The following is a 14959-nucleotide window of genomic DNA, read 5'->3' on the forward strand; positions in this document are numbered from 1 at the left end:
ATGACATTCTGTACTGTAGATGGTGGGATATTCAAAGTCTTTTCAGTTTGATATTGAGGAACATTTTTCTGAAATTGTTCCTCAATTTTTAGATGCAGTTTTTCACAAATTGGTGAACCTTTGACCATCTTTGCTCCCAAGAGACTCTGCCTCTCTAACATGCTTGATACACAGGTATGTGACTCAATAGAAAATTGACCCATCAGCTGATTTTCATTAGCACCACTTACGTTTCCAGCCTTTTGTTACCCCTGGACGAACTTTTGTGAGATGTGTTACTGCCATCAATGTCTAAATAAGTTCATGTTTCTCAATGAAATGGAAGAATGTCTCCCTTTCACCTTCTGATATGTTCTATTGTCCATAACTTATGGTTATATTAGATTTCCAAATCGTTGCATTCTTTTTTTCGTACAATTATTTACATTTTACACATCGTCCCAACTTTTATGGAATTGGGGTTGTACATACCAGGGCATTTGTGCAATGTTGAGAAGATGTCCTTCTATGTAGATCTACTGTACACAGCAATGGTTTACATGTATGTTATTTGTATTGTTGCCTCCTAATACAAGCTGTTTATGTCCCCTTTAGATATACATATCTGTTAACTGAAATATACATTTGATGATGTTGTTTGCACCAGTGAAATCACATATAATGTATTACGAAACAGTGCCAATGTTAAGCATCTAGTGCCAGTCCGGCTAGATGTGGGTAAGACAGGATGGTATATGGACATAGGTTGATGCCGCTATTTATCTGCAAACTATACAGTAGGAACAAAAATATGGGAAATCATTTTGCATCTGAGGACCAAACCATAACTACTGAAAATGCACTCTGACCTTCATATATGTGACATTATCCAAAGCTGTCCAGCTAATCCGTTCACCAGGATCCGCCTTGACTCTTTTTTACATAATCAGATCTAAACCCTTATGTACAATTACATCACAGTAATGTCAGCTGCACGAAACAAAGTGCGCCCCTTCCATTTTCTAATGTTTTTTTTACCATGGCATCTGTTGAATAAGGCATTTTCTGTTCATTCTTTTTATATATTCTGGCAAAAAAAGCCTTGAAAAATATTCTATGCGGAAAAATAGGCCTTGAAAAATCACTTATCAGCCTTTTTTTAACCGAATCCTCATTTTTTAGATAGACTACGTAACCTTTATCCTTCATGCTGCATTTGTTAGCACGCAGTTGGCAAGTGTAAAATGAAGGGTACCGAATTAGAAATTTTGATTGTTATCATTAAACATGCAGTCGCGTAGTACGAGAGGCCGCCGCTAGAGCTGCGCGACGCCAGGTTTGCACTTAATAAAACGTGTTCTTTATAGAGATGGTACTAATGACACCTACAGGCTCAATAAGGTACTACATAAGTGTACGGCTAATTGAAACACAAATTACACATATCTCTTATTTTATATAATGTACTACATACATTTATACTATATAGCTGATTTCTCATTAGAGTTAAATATAAAATTGCCTATAGAATACAAGCATAAATGGGTAATTTTTTTACACTTTTTTCCAACGGTGTGCTCATACAACCAGTGCTATACAGGGGTGGACACAAATATGGAAACACCTTACGAAATGCATGGGATTTTAACCATTAGCAGTGAGCTGCCCTTTTGACCCCTGCTTGGCTGAGAGCTTTACCTCCAAATTTGTGTTTACTTCACCTCTTGCCCTGCTCTGGGTGGTTTTGGGAGCCAGCTGGTAACAGAAGCTGAGTGGCTCAAACCCATGACCAATGGAACCTCGTTGCTCAGGTAGATGTTCACTTCTGCCCGTTAGCATCTGTGTCATATTACCTCCACTTAAAAACGGCCTCTACATGTTTTATTGAAGTATGATTTATAATCTCATGTAACTTAAGTCATGCATTTCTTACGGAGTTTCCAAATTTTTGTCCACCCCTGTACCAGTATAATAAATCTCTTGGAAAAGTTCCCATATGGATATGGTCCAATTTAAGGTGTAATGTGAGGGCCAATTCAGAATACTGTATGTTTTGGCTGTGTGCTGTCCATGTATAGCCCCATAATAGCCTATGAGACTATTCACAGGAACGTTCTTTCATATGATGGTGTATGTGAAAGAAATAGCTGCATGTCCCATTCTCATCCGTTTTCACAGACAAGTATAACAGGCAATATGCAGGGTCTGTGTATATCGGAGAACATACGGACTAGTGAGTGTATGCTTTCCCATGCGAGTTGCGCCCAAGAGTCTCGGGTGCAACTTGCAAAAAGGCATCTAAATGTGGGCTAAGTACGAAGCTGTTGACTCCAATGTGACCTGTACTAACATTGTTGTTCCAGAAACAGTGCCAGGTCTGTTCAAGGACTGTGTCTGGTATTGCATCTCATCCCCATTCAAGTCAATGGACAGATGTGGCTCTATTTCTAGAAAAACAGCAGATCCTTTTTTCTAGTCCTGGAAAAACCCTTTAATTGGTTGTTGTGTATGTACTGTATACCATCCTCACTAAGAGCAGCATACAGTAGTGGCAGACTTGCTGATTTCAGCGGCCTATCACTTCTAGGGTAATGTGCAGTACTTTTTAAGAACTTACAGCTCGTTCCTGCAGCTTCCAGCAAGAGATGAATCCTTGACAGCCTTCTAGTTATTACACTACATACTTAGAAAACTACCAATCAGAGTGGACGGTCAGGGCTGCTAGGTCCTCATGAATAAAGTAACCTCATCTCTTGCTGGAAGCTGCAGGAACGAGCTGTAAGTTCTAAAACAGCACTGCACATTACCCTAGAAGTGACAGACCGCTGAAATCAGCAAGTCTGTCACCACTGTATGCTGCCCTTAGTGAGGACGGCATAAAGTACATGACAGGGTCCCTCTAACAGCAGACATTATAGAAGCACTACGGCAATTGTAGTGCAGCCTATGCTGTGATTAAAGAGTAATGTAGAGGCTCTTGTGTATGCTGTGTGTGCTTCTGCTTCATATGGGTTGCGTGTCATCTTGGTTCCTTCTTCCCTTCTGATATGTTTCACCTAAAGCAGCCTACATTTTCCATCATGCCCCTGACTTTGCAGAGACAGAGGGACGGATGCACAATGCACTTGGTCTGCTTCAAGTCCTATCTAAGGGTGGTTTCACATCTGCACTGGAACCACCAGATGGAGGTTCTGTCGCAGATCCGGCACAAAATACTGGAAAACAAGGGCTGCATGCAGCGCTTTTTCTTCCAGCTAGGAGCTGTCTAGAGATGGTGGGATCTACATCACATTTTTCCACGCGGATTCTGCCTCAACATCTACAGCAGAATTCAGCAACTGAACCGTGTATTTCTGCCACAGATTTGCACTTAAAGCGACCCTTCGGTTTCAGGACAGATTTCTTTCCCGGTGCCGGAGGGTGAAGTATATTACCTGCTGCTGCGGTTCTCTGCTGATCTTCTGCGCTTTGCTGGTTCAGCTGTTCCAAGATGGCATCTTCAATTTTCTAGCTAATTAATGCACACTGTGCACTACTCTCCAATTGGCCAGCACTCATCATGTGATCAGTGCTGGCCAATCAGGGAGCAGGTACAGTATATTAGTAGTTTAGGGCCAGTTTAACACTCTGCGTTGGAACTTCTGTCACAGATCTGTCTCAGAATACTAGAAGGAAAACCACTGCATGCAGCACTTTTTCTTCTGTTCAAAAGCCGGGCAGCTGGGCAGAAAGCAGACAGACCCCACTACAGCCAATGGGGTAGTTCGGTTCTGTCTGAACGGAGCTGGAAAGCAGAACCCCGAGTGCAGATTTGAAACCACCCTAAGACTGCATGTCCACAGGCGTGAATCACGCTGTGCGAAGTTTTCCAAAGCGTTGCTATAAAAAAGCACAGCCGCGGCTTCCACGAGCAGAGAATCACTGCGATTCTCCGCTTGCAAGATCTAAATCGCGGCATGATACGATTCTCCGCGGTGAGCCTATCTGTCAGATAGGCTCAGCGCGGAGAGCTGTCAGCTCTCCCCTTCTCCCCGGCGGAGCTCTGCCGCGGGATATCACTACTCCCGTGGACAGGAGGCCTAATACTACCAGTGCACTGGGCAGATTAGGTCTAATCTTGGATGGCTGAAAATGGGACCCAGAACTAGCAGAATGGGGGTATCAGAACAGAAGACAACAGAACGTAGTTTAACTGCCATCTTTGGTCTCCAGAAGGTTGCTACAAATCTACATGTGGATTTAGCCCTTTTCAATAGGCAAGTTTGGGTTTCAGTTTCTCAACACAAAGTCCACCCAGATTTGACAGGGAATCCTCATCAAGAAGTGTCAGTTCTTTGAGTATAGACTATGACACAGATTCTCATTTAAGTAAATAGGACTATTAGAGGCCGTGGATTTGATGCAGAATCGGTGGCAGAAGAAAAGCCATGTGAACATACCCTAACATTGCAAAGCCTTAGTGTGTCCTATGTGATACGGCTTCACACTGCTTCTCCCTGTCTCCTGCTTGCGATAGATTTCTCCCTGTCGGGGAGGTAGGAACAGCAGTGTGAAGCTCCATCTCATAGGATATACCATAGATCCTGCACACAGATAATATAAACAGTAAAGGCCCATTTACACAGAGCATGATCGCTCCGAAATCGCTAAAAAGCGATCGTTTGAGCGATCATCAATGCGTCTAAACGCGCATCCATCCTGCACTTTTCGTGCACTGCTAGCTGATCGCTGAATTCAGGCCAACCTAAAAATTGCCATTCAGCCTTATCAGCAGTTCTCCATGGGTAGTGCTGATAGCATTGTTTCTCGGCGGAGGATAAAGGAACTGAAAGCAGAAAAGAGCCCTCCGGCTATTAACTGCTTTCAGCTAAGGCTTAATTTGCAAACTACATTGCTATTAAGTAGCTGAGTAGCTACTTCATAGTTTATGCAAAATGATCGCTCAAAGCTGTCACTGTCGTTTGAGCGATCATCGCTCCGTGTAAATGGGCCATTAGTGTGAATCGGGAACGTTGTATACCTCTGCAACTAATGACTGTATGGGCTCACCTATTGTATCACTGCTCTCCTGGTCTCTTAGATAAGGCAGACATTATATCTTCAGCAGCCCTCTATACACTGGGGGGCATACAGAGGAACAATAAAGATGGAACTTAGTGGAGAGGGTAGGTGTCTGAGAGCTGCCAGTATGGATTTAAGAGATGCCGATGTTAGGCTCTGTTCACACTGCACTCTCCACTGGGCTTTCCAGCTGGGGGTTACTTTTCAATACCCAAAACAGTATCCAAAGATATTCCACTGCAGATCCATTCATTTAATGATGCAAATACAGTTTAAAGGTCCATATGTTGGCCTTTCTTTTGGACTTCATTTCACCTGCTTTCCATTTTTTTTTTGAGGATAGACTATACTATTGTGTCTCCAAAAAATGTAAACAAGTGGAAAACACAAGTGGAGTCCAAACTTTGCACCTTTGGACTCTGTTTGCCTCATGAAAGTGAATGGATCCACTGTGGACTATGGCTTATATGCGAGTTGCGCCCAAGAGACTCAAGCACAACTCACATCAGACAGTACACGGACACCTCTCTGTGTGCTATCCCATGTACTATTCTTCGTCTGTGATGAATATTTTTACACGAACCATCGGTCTGCATGAAATAAACGTCAGTGTGTATGTCCACATAACCATACAATGGAGCCGTGGATTAAACTGGACACCACATGGCCCCAAATATGCTAGTGTGCCAGGGGGCCTAAAACACAGCATTGTGATATGGTGTAACAGTAATTGCGTTTAAAAAGAACGACTTTACCTCACTGAGCAAAAGCTCTAAGGCCAGAGACAAGGTGACCCGAGGCATGGCCACTATGCCGAATATACCCTAAGAGTATCAAAGCCAGTGATGAGGCGGACTCTGCATCAGGCTGGATTACACATTGTGTTTTGTAATATTTTTCATGGCTTTTTAGTCGGCATTTTTAACATCAGTTGTTGGTCAGAAACCGCGTGAAATGGTTCTTTAAAGTCCATAGCAAATTATTGAATAATCTGCGCACATTGGAGCAAATTCGCTAGTACTGTCTAATAGTTGGACAATGCGAACTCAGACTAGACAGTCATTAAATGCGCCAGATTTATCACAGTGGCTTATACTGAATGCTGAATCTGACATCTGTAGCTGGTCTAGTCTAACTTTATACCAACTATTAGTTGGCAAAGTTTGTGCCAAAAATTGCGCCAAAATTTTGGTGCACTTAGATCACACAGGTATGTTGAAAAAGTGTCCGAATGTGTCTAAAACACACCATAAATGTGAAACGTATGCCGGATCGTTTATTTTGGAGTTTTTTTTTCACAAAGGCTTCTATATAGAACGATAAAAACACAAGAAGAAATGCATGTTAAAAAATGTTAGAAAATAAAAGCACCAAAAAAACATAAAAATGCTACAAAAAAATTTGCAGCATTATTTTACAAATTTTGATAATGCCCCAAAACACCATGTTTTTGCTTTGTCCTTCCTGGGTGGTTTCGGTGGGTTTTCGCTCTGTGTTTTTAATTCACTTGTCTTACATTTTTGGCTCTTTAAGCTAATTTCACCCGGACGAGTGCGATGTCAGGCCGTGAATCACCACCCAATATCGCGCTCGTCAACATGCGATTTATTTGCGGATGCGAGGCGTTTTTTTACTTCAAAACCGCCTTGCATCGATCCTCCACCACGGCTGTCAGCAATCCTCCGCCACGGTGCAATGTGGGAAAAAAAATCGCTCATGTCAATGACCCCATTCAAGACAATGGGCTTCACATTTGTGCATCTCACAACACACAAATCTCATGGGATTTTCTCAGCCGTGTGAAAACAGCCTTGGGGTTTTTAGGCAAATGCAGCATGTTCCAGGGGTAGCAATTTCCAACAGTTTTTGGCGTTTAGGCCTCATGCCCACGGCTGTGTCAGACTCCGCCAGCGGAATATCACAGTGGAGTCCGACACGGCGCCCCCAAAGACACCATACTCACCTCTCCGGATCCACATGACGCACCGGCATTGGGCGATGACGCGGTGGGCGGTGACGCGGAATCACGCGATACTTCTGCTGTGATTACAGCGGAAGTATCGCGTGATGGACAGCTTCCATTGACTACAATGGAAGCCAGCTGCGCATTTTCCCATGGCAATTAGAACATGCCGCGCTCTCTTTCACGCTACGGAATTCCATGGTAGAATTCCGCAGCGTGAACATTGAACTATTAGGTTCAATAGAACGTAATAGCTGCAGGATAATGCAGCATGAAACAAGGCAGAAATCCATCTGTGGGCATTAGCCCATAGAGGGTAGACAACAATACAAATGTATCCAGTGAAACATTCCACATGGTATCGGGGTAATATATCTTATATAGACTTTAGGGCGGTTTTAGACCGCCCCACAGTGTAGTGCATACTATGTGCGAAAAAGATTAGGCGGCACCTATCTTCAGGCATTTTTTTTCAAACTCCTGCACTTGTTCAGGAGCAACAATGCTCTGTGGCGGCAAGCTTAGTTGCGCCTACGGCCGTCTGAAGCCGCCCTGTTATAGGCTAATAGATGCATATGTGCCAAAATAGAAGACAATTCAAGAATTAGAGATGCATATAACAATGTAGGCTACGGGGATTTAACATACGCAGCAAATACGTATGCACAGGTGTATTTTACATGCGTGAAAAATACGTGTGTAATACGCGGGACCCATCCGCCTGTCCTTATGCTACAAACAACTTATGTGTGGGTTCACACATCGCTGATTTGGTTTGGATTTTGTTGATTTTAGTGCCAATTAAATTCAATTGAAAGGGTGAAATCTGCAGCCAATCAGCAACATGTGAACGCACCCTAAAGAAGGAACATCAGAAATCTGCTTTAGGCCCCCTGCACACGGGCGGATTTGCATTGCAAAATCCGAAGTGTGATTCCGCCTCCCGATTCTGCAGCAAATACCGCCCATAGCATGCTATGGTAAATCGCAATTTCCTGCCCAAGAGCAAACATTGATTGCGATTTTCCGCTCGCATTGGAGAAATCGCAGCAAGCTGTGATTTTGTGCGGGCTACGCATGGTCGGCTTCCATTAAAGTCAATGAAAGCTCTCCGTCCTGCGGTCATTCTGCAATTCTGTTATTCCTCCTGGAGACTTATGAATTAACAACTGTGTGTTACCATTATCCGGGTCAGAAGAGTGTGTCCTGCACAGTCTGACTCTGCCCACGCTGATTGGACACTATAAGACTTCGTGGAGACGCCCCCAACTGGTAACACCCAGATGTCAATTTCTTCATAAATTTCTAGAAGGAATAACAGAGGAACGGCGAAACACAGAGTTCTAAAATAGATGCTCCAGCATTGTTATATTATGATGAATGCATCTAGTTACTAAAAGATGGGTGACAAGTTCTCTTTAAACACCGATGCCAATGTAGGGAACCATGAGGGCATATCAGGGGGTCAATAATCCGATGAGTAACGGCGATGTCTGCCTGTCTCTATGTCTATAGATTCTTATATCAGGGTTGTGGTCAAGCAGTAAAAGCCTTTGGGCTTATTAATATAGAGTCTGGCTGCATAGCCCAACTGTGCCAGCTGTCAAGCAATCACAAACTGGTAAACTGTTTACTATATTAGAAGTATCCATGCTAGTCATTGTACGTATCAGTAGGTAACAGGCAACCATGCAAGGCTTTAATAGATCACTTAATTAACCCTTACTGTAAGTCCTCCTTACTAGAGATGAGCAAGCACGCTCGGAAAATTTAGTTACTCGAGCGAGCATCGCTCTTCTCGAGTAACTGCATTCTTGTCCGAGCAGGCTCGGGGGGTGACAGGGGAGAGAGTGAGAGATCCCCCCGCTATCCCCCACCGCCGACTGCTCACCCCCGCCGCCCCCCCCCCCCCCCCCGAGCCTGCTCGGACAAGAATGCAGTTATTCGAAAAGAGAGATGCTCGCTCAAGTAACTGACATATCCGAGCATGCTCGCTCATCTCTACTCCTTACATCTTCCTTTTAACTACAAATCTTAAAGGACCCGATAGACTTTATTCAAGAGGTTCCTGTATTTTTAGCAGAATGAACAGCTCTGCAGACTGACGAAAGCCCCGGCGGAAGGTCTGGGTGCAGATCTGAACAGATTATTTAAAATATTGTCTATCACTGTATTGCAGTTTATCTAGTATATGCATTGAATTAGATCATGTTATCATAACGCACAAGTTCTCAGGTTTGCATATTAGGCAGTTGAGGGTCAATGTTAGGTGAAGGTCATTCCAAAATATATCAAAAGTTAATGAACTGTTTGGAATATATTAACAATTTGTTAATTCTATACATTGATTAGGTAAATGGTCTAATTTTGGTGAAAGACTTTGTGGTGTAGTCACATGGTGCGGCACAGCTAAGAACCACACGGCTAAAAATCTCTTTTCCTGTAATATGCCATCGTTTCTGTGCTAGCTGCAGAATTGTGGCAATTGGCTGTAATACCGCATGCGGTCTATGCATTGTGATTCTTGCCTGCTCTGTTTGAATACCGACAATAAGCCCATTTACATGCAACGATTATTACTCAAAATTTCTTAAAACAATGGCTTTTGAGCGATAATCGCCGTGTGTAAATGCTACCATTGTTCACTTTACATCTGACTGATGATTTTTAGGTGAGTTTAAAATCCATCATTCAGACTGCAGGCTATGTTCTCCAAGGGAGCAGGAGATTACATTGTATTCTCTCTGCAGCCCTTGAGAAAAAAAAGACTGCAAGCTGTTATCTCCACAGGAGTGGCTGATCACATTGTATTCCCTTGGCAGCCCTTGGCTGAACAATGGAGCTAATTGCAGACCCCCTGCTGAGTTCTGCAAGCAGCTCCAGGAGGCGCATTTGCACGCAAACGAAGCTTCTAAAGTACTAATGGGCCTTTGTTCCCATTAGTACTTTATGCAAAACGATCGCTAATCTTTCAATTTTTTGAAAGATTATCTTTGCATGTAAATGGACCTTAACATCCCTAAATCACTTGGGCAGATAATTGTGCGCATCCTCCTATTTTCCAGGTTAGTTTTCCAACAGCATCATTCGAATTGAAGTCCTTTAAATCACATTTGCATTGGGATTGCAATATATCATGTCACTAAATCTAATAGGACAACAGACATTAACGTCATTCATTCCTGCCAGCCGTTGGCATCAGATGAGCCGCATGTCCAAATTTGACTTTTTACTGGCACCTGTAGTAACCGCTCATTCATTCCAATGTAGAAAACCAACGGATATCTTCCAACTCACCAACTCCACACATCAAACTTCAGAGACGCATGGCCATAATATATACTTTACATCTAAATGTAGCTTCTTTTTAAAGTTTTCAGCTGTAAACCCACATTGTTTCAAAGTTTCGTCATCATCCCCCATGCAACGAAAACGCTATCGCCAGCAGTGTGACTTACCGAAACAGATGTAAAGCCCAAGGTCAGACACATCCACACGTACCATAGAAACCTCTGCCACATTCGGTATTCCATTGGCCTTCTACAATCTGCTTCTTTTGACTACAGAAAGTTGAATGTATCCCCTTCTCATTTTTGTTTCTTATCATTGCATGCACTTTTAAGGAGTTGTTCTTGTTATTCTTAAGCTGTGCAGTCCTGAAGAGGTTTGTACTTATACATATTTTCTCACAACCTCCTGGCAAAAAAAAAAATAAAAAAATTTTAAAAATCTATCAAAAATGTTAAAAACTAAAACAAGGGGTTTCAAGGTGCTAACGATGACATTTGGTTTGCAGTACTCTCCTTCAGTATTACATACACTAACGCAGGCCCCGTTATATGAATGTAACAACAGATGTTTTGTTTTTAAGATGAACTTCTGCAATGTTAATGTTTTTGGTTTTTGCCTTTCTTTTAGAATAAGCTTTATAAATATCTGTAGAATCAATCGAAGTATAATTCTTTAAGGGATCACTCGAAGACGCCTACAAAAAAACTTGTATATTTTTAAGTGTGCCAATTTGTAATATATTTTGTAAGTGTATATTTTTCTTAGAGAAGTGCTGTGAAGTGTCCGTATGTGTGGGTATTCCTTTTCGGGCACCCTGGGGTGTCACTTAAAAGGATGTATATTTAAAGGTTCCTGGTTTTAAAAACCAAAATACAAAAGAAAAAAAGTAAATTTTGTTGGAAATTTTGTAATAAAACAAATATTGTGAAAGAGTGTAGTGATTTCGTGTAAAGATTCATTGAGAATTTTGTGAGCTCTTTGCTGTTTTATAGATTCCCTTGTAAATTATTCTTGTAAGATTTGAGGTTTTGTTGTTCTTGTTGCAAAGTTTTTTCAATATTTGTGATTGATCCTGTATGGTGAAGATGTCACATTGTTAACATGCTGAGTTTTGGTATATTGTTTATGGAATAAATAAAAACAAACTGTTCTTAATTTGAAATCGTCCTTTCTTTCTATTCTTCTCACTTTATTTCTACTTGAAGTCATAGATTTGTACGTCTTTCTATCCGTTATTAGTAGAGATGAGCGAGCGTACTCGCTAAGGCAAACTACTCGAGCGAGTAGTGCCTTATGCAAGTACCTGCCCGCTCGTCTCTAAAGATTTGGGTGCCGACGGGGGGCGGGGAGTGACGGGGGAGAGCGGGGAGGAACGGAGGGGGGGGGGGGGGGGGGGGAGATCTCTCTCTCACTCCCCCCCCCCCCCCCCCTGCTCACTCCTGCAACTCACCGCTCACCCCCGCCGGCACCTGAATCTTTAGAGACGAGCGGGCAGGTACTCGCATAAGGTACTACTCGCTCGATTAGTTTGCCATCTCTAGTTATTAGCTATCCGGCCCTGCACAGTAGGAGGCAAAGAAATAGTTCAGCCCTGAAGTTGTGCGTTTTCTAATTGCCATGCGAAAAATGTATTGAACATCCCTTTATCTCAACAGCTTTATGGTCAACTCTTCAACCCTTTCATTACCGGAAATTTGGATGCTACTATTGCTTAATCCCTAAAAGACCAGGCTGTTTTGTACCTTAAGGACCAGACACTTTTTAGGGATTTTACCCATGTGGCGGTTTTACTGCCCTATTTTTTTTTACTTTAGCTACCAAATTATTTTTGCTGTGTTTTTTTCCGTGACATATAGAACTATTTTTTAAATATCTTTTTCACTGACTTTTTTTTCCCGCTTTTTAGTTTTATTGGGGGTAAAAAGCTAAAAAAAATGATTTTTTTAACATTTCTAGTTATTTTTTTTAAATTAGTATATTTAAACGATAATGCAGTATGGGACCGGGTTCCTCTATTTTGATATATAGTAAGTATGGTTTTGGTTTACAGGGTGCATACGGTGATGGTTTTGGTTGGCATCGGCTTTGTGTTATTTTCTTTCTTATGTATATATTGTTGTTTTATTCTGTAATTTTGTTTTACTGATGTATGTAATTATGTTTTTTACTATCTATGTCCCCCATGACGTCATGTAAGACCTCTGGGGGACATTCACATATATATATTTTTTTTATTTGACACTTTCCCACTGTAGCTGGGACATCCATAGGAGCCCCAGTTACAGGGAAAACAGCACCTGCAGTGACATTAGTCACTGGCAGAGCTGGCCAGGATCTAGTATGACTCCGCAGCTCTGCTGTAGCAGGGAACCCCGGCGGTCACATGACCCCCCCCCCCCAGGCTCCCATAGTGAAAGCTACACTTCCGCTTTCACTTTCTAGTACACAGCGCTCATTGAGCACTGTGTACTCGGGGAAGCAGAAGGCAGAAAGGGTTAAAAACCCCTCATGCCTTCTCCTCAGGGTTATCAACTGTTACTAACTGCTGATAACCCCTCCTGTCTGTGATTGATTGCAGAGCCAGGAGGCTTAAAGTGCCACCGTAATTTTACATCCAGTTAAGCTTTAAGCCTAGGACCAGGCACCGCAAATTTACAGTGCCTGGTCCTAAATGGGTTAAGTGGCCAGACATCTGTTACAACCTATATGCAAATACAGGGGGTGGACAAAAAAATGTGGAAACACTGTACAAAATGCATGCCTTAAAAACGGTCTCTACATGTCTTATTGAAATATGATTTATAATCCCGTGTAACTTAAGTGGAGGTAATATGATACAGATGCTGCCGGGCAGACGTGAACATCTGCCCGAGCAACAATGTTCCATTGGTCAGGGTTAGCTGACTCCCAAAACCACCCAGAGCAGGGCAAGAGGTGAAGTAAACACAAATTTGGCAGGAAAGCTCTCAACCAAGCAGGGGTCAAAATGGCAGCTCAGTGCTAATGATTAAAATCCTATGCATTTCATACGGCGTTTCCATATTTTTGTCCACCTCCTGTATGTTTTTTTTGTTTGTTTTTTAATTAAAAAGACTTTTGGATTTCACACTAATGTATGTCACATGTAAATAAAATAAACACAAATGAATTTCCATAAAATTGCTAGCAATAGCTCTAAAATCATAAACTTTGGGGAACTGTTATCAAAACTGGCAACAAAGGAAGGTGAAGTAGTTACCCATGAGAACCAAACAGGTTGATTTTTTCATTTTCCAAAGGGCCTTTGTTTAGGCTAGAACTTTAAGGTAACTTGGAGACAGCAAGTTTCCGACAAGTGTGAGCAAACACATTTGTGCAACTTAACTATTTTAGATCTGCAGTTAGGCTAGAAATAAGTGCGGTGGCTCAGTGGGTAGCACTGTTGCCATGCAAGGCTAGGGTTCTGGGTTCATATCTGACCAAGAGTACCATCTTCATAGAGTTTGTGTGTTTTTCTCACACTCCAAAACATATTAATAATTTAAACTGGCCTATGATTGAGATGGGGAATTTAGATTGGGGGGGGAGGGCGGGACTAATGTAAATGTGCAGATAAAGGCCGTAAGTGTAAAGCGCATGCATAGTACGCGGTGACAATACACCTGTGTGAATGACCTTATGTTGATTTTTCAAACTACTGGAAAATGCCTTTAATCTCTTCTGGACCATGGTATACGCAATATATACATACATATAAAGAATAGAGACTAACATATAATATATATATATATATATATATATATATAGTTTAGTCTATAAGATGCACCTCAGATTTACGGTAGACAGAATTAATGGGAAGCAAAGTATTCCATACTAATTGAAACTTCCAGAAAGGAGAGGAAATCACAGGTTTGTAATGCAGAAAACCAGAGTTTCAAACATTAATAAGGTGACTGTAGCAATGCTTCAGACATTCTGTTCTTCTTCAAGTGGGGAGGCCGTGCAGAGAGGTAGAGGAAATCATGGATGCACAACTACAAAATGCAAATTCAACACTTGGAATCAACTCAGACCTTTTATTTCCTTAATCCGTGATGAAATAATGGGGAAAAGGCCATTACTGATTACTTATCAGACAAGGAAAATACAGAAACTGTAAAAAATGGCTGCCACTCCTGAGTGGCTAATGCAATATTTTTATTAAACCCCTTGAGTTAAAGCTGAATGTCTATACATCAACCACATTGTTTCAATCACTTGTTTCAAACCCGTACCATGCCTGCTCACCTTGCATACTATCAGCATGCACTGGACAACTTTCCATTTCTGCAGTAGGGACGTTTACATTCTTCGTGGTAAACCTACAGAAGTTTCTGATTTGCTGTTTAAAAAATAGGGTGTCTTCAGGCTTCTCTTCTGGATGGTATATATATATATATATATATACACATGCACAACAGTGCCCCCAGAACATGAACAGAAGTATTGGGTCACACATTGGAGAATGATGAAATTCAATTTTATTCACATTTTTCAATATGGTGTTGGGCCACCTTTGGCCTTAGTGGCTGCAGTAATCTACCTAGGCATGCTTTCCACCAAATTCTGATGGATGTGTGGAGAGAATGTATTAGGATGGTGTCTGCACTCCAAGGAGGAAGATGCCGTAATATCTAGCATATATGA

The sequence above is a fragment of the Eleutherodactylus coqui genome, chromosome 10, assembly GCF_035609145.1.
Source record: "Eleutherodactylus coqui strain aEleCoq1 chromosome 10, aEleCoq1.hap1, whole genome shotgun sequence".
In the NCBI taxonomy this organism is placed as follows: Eukaryota; Metazoa; Chordata; class Amphibia; order Anura; family Eleutherodactylidae; genus Eleutherodactylus; species Eleutherodactylus coqui.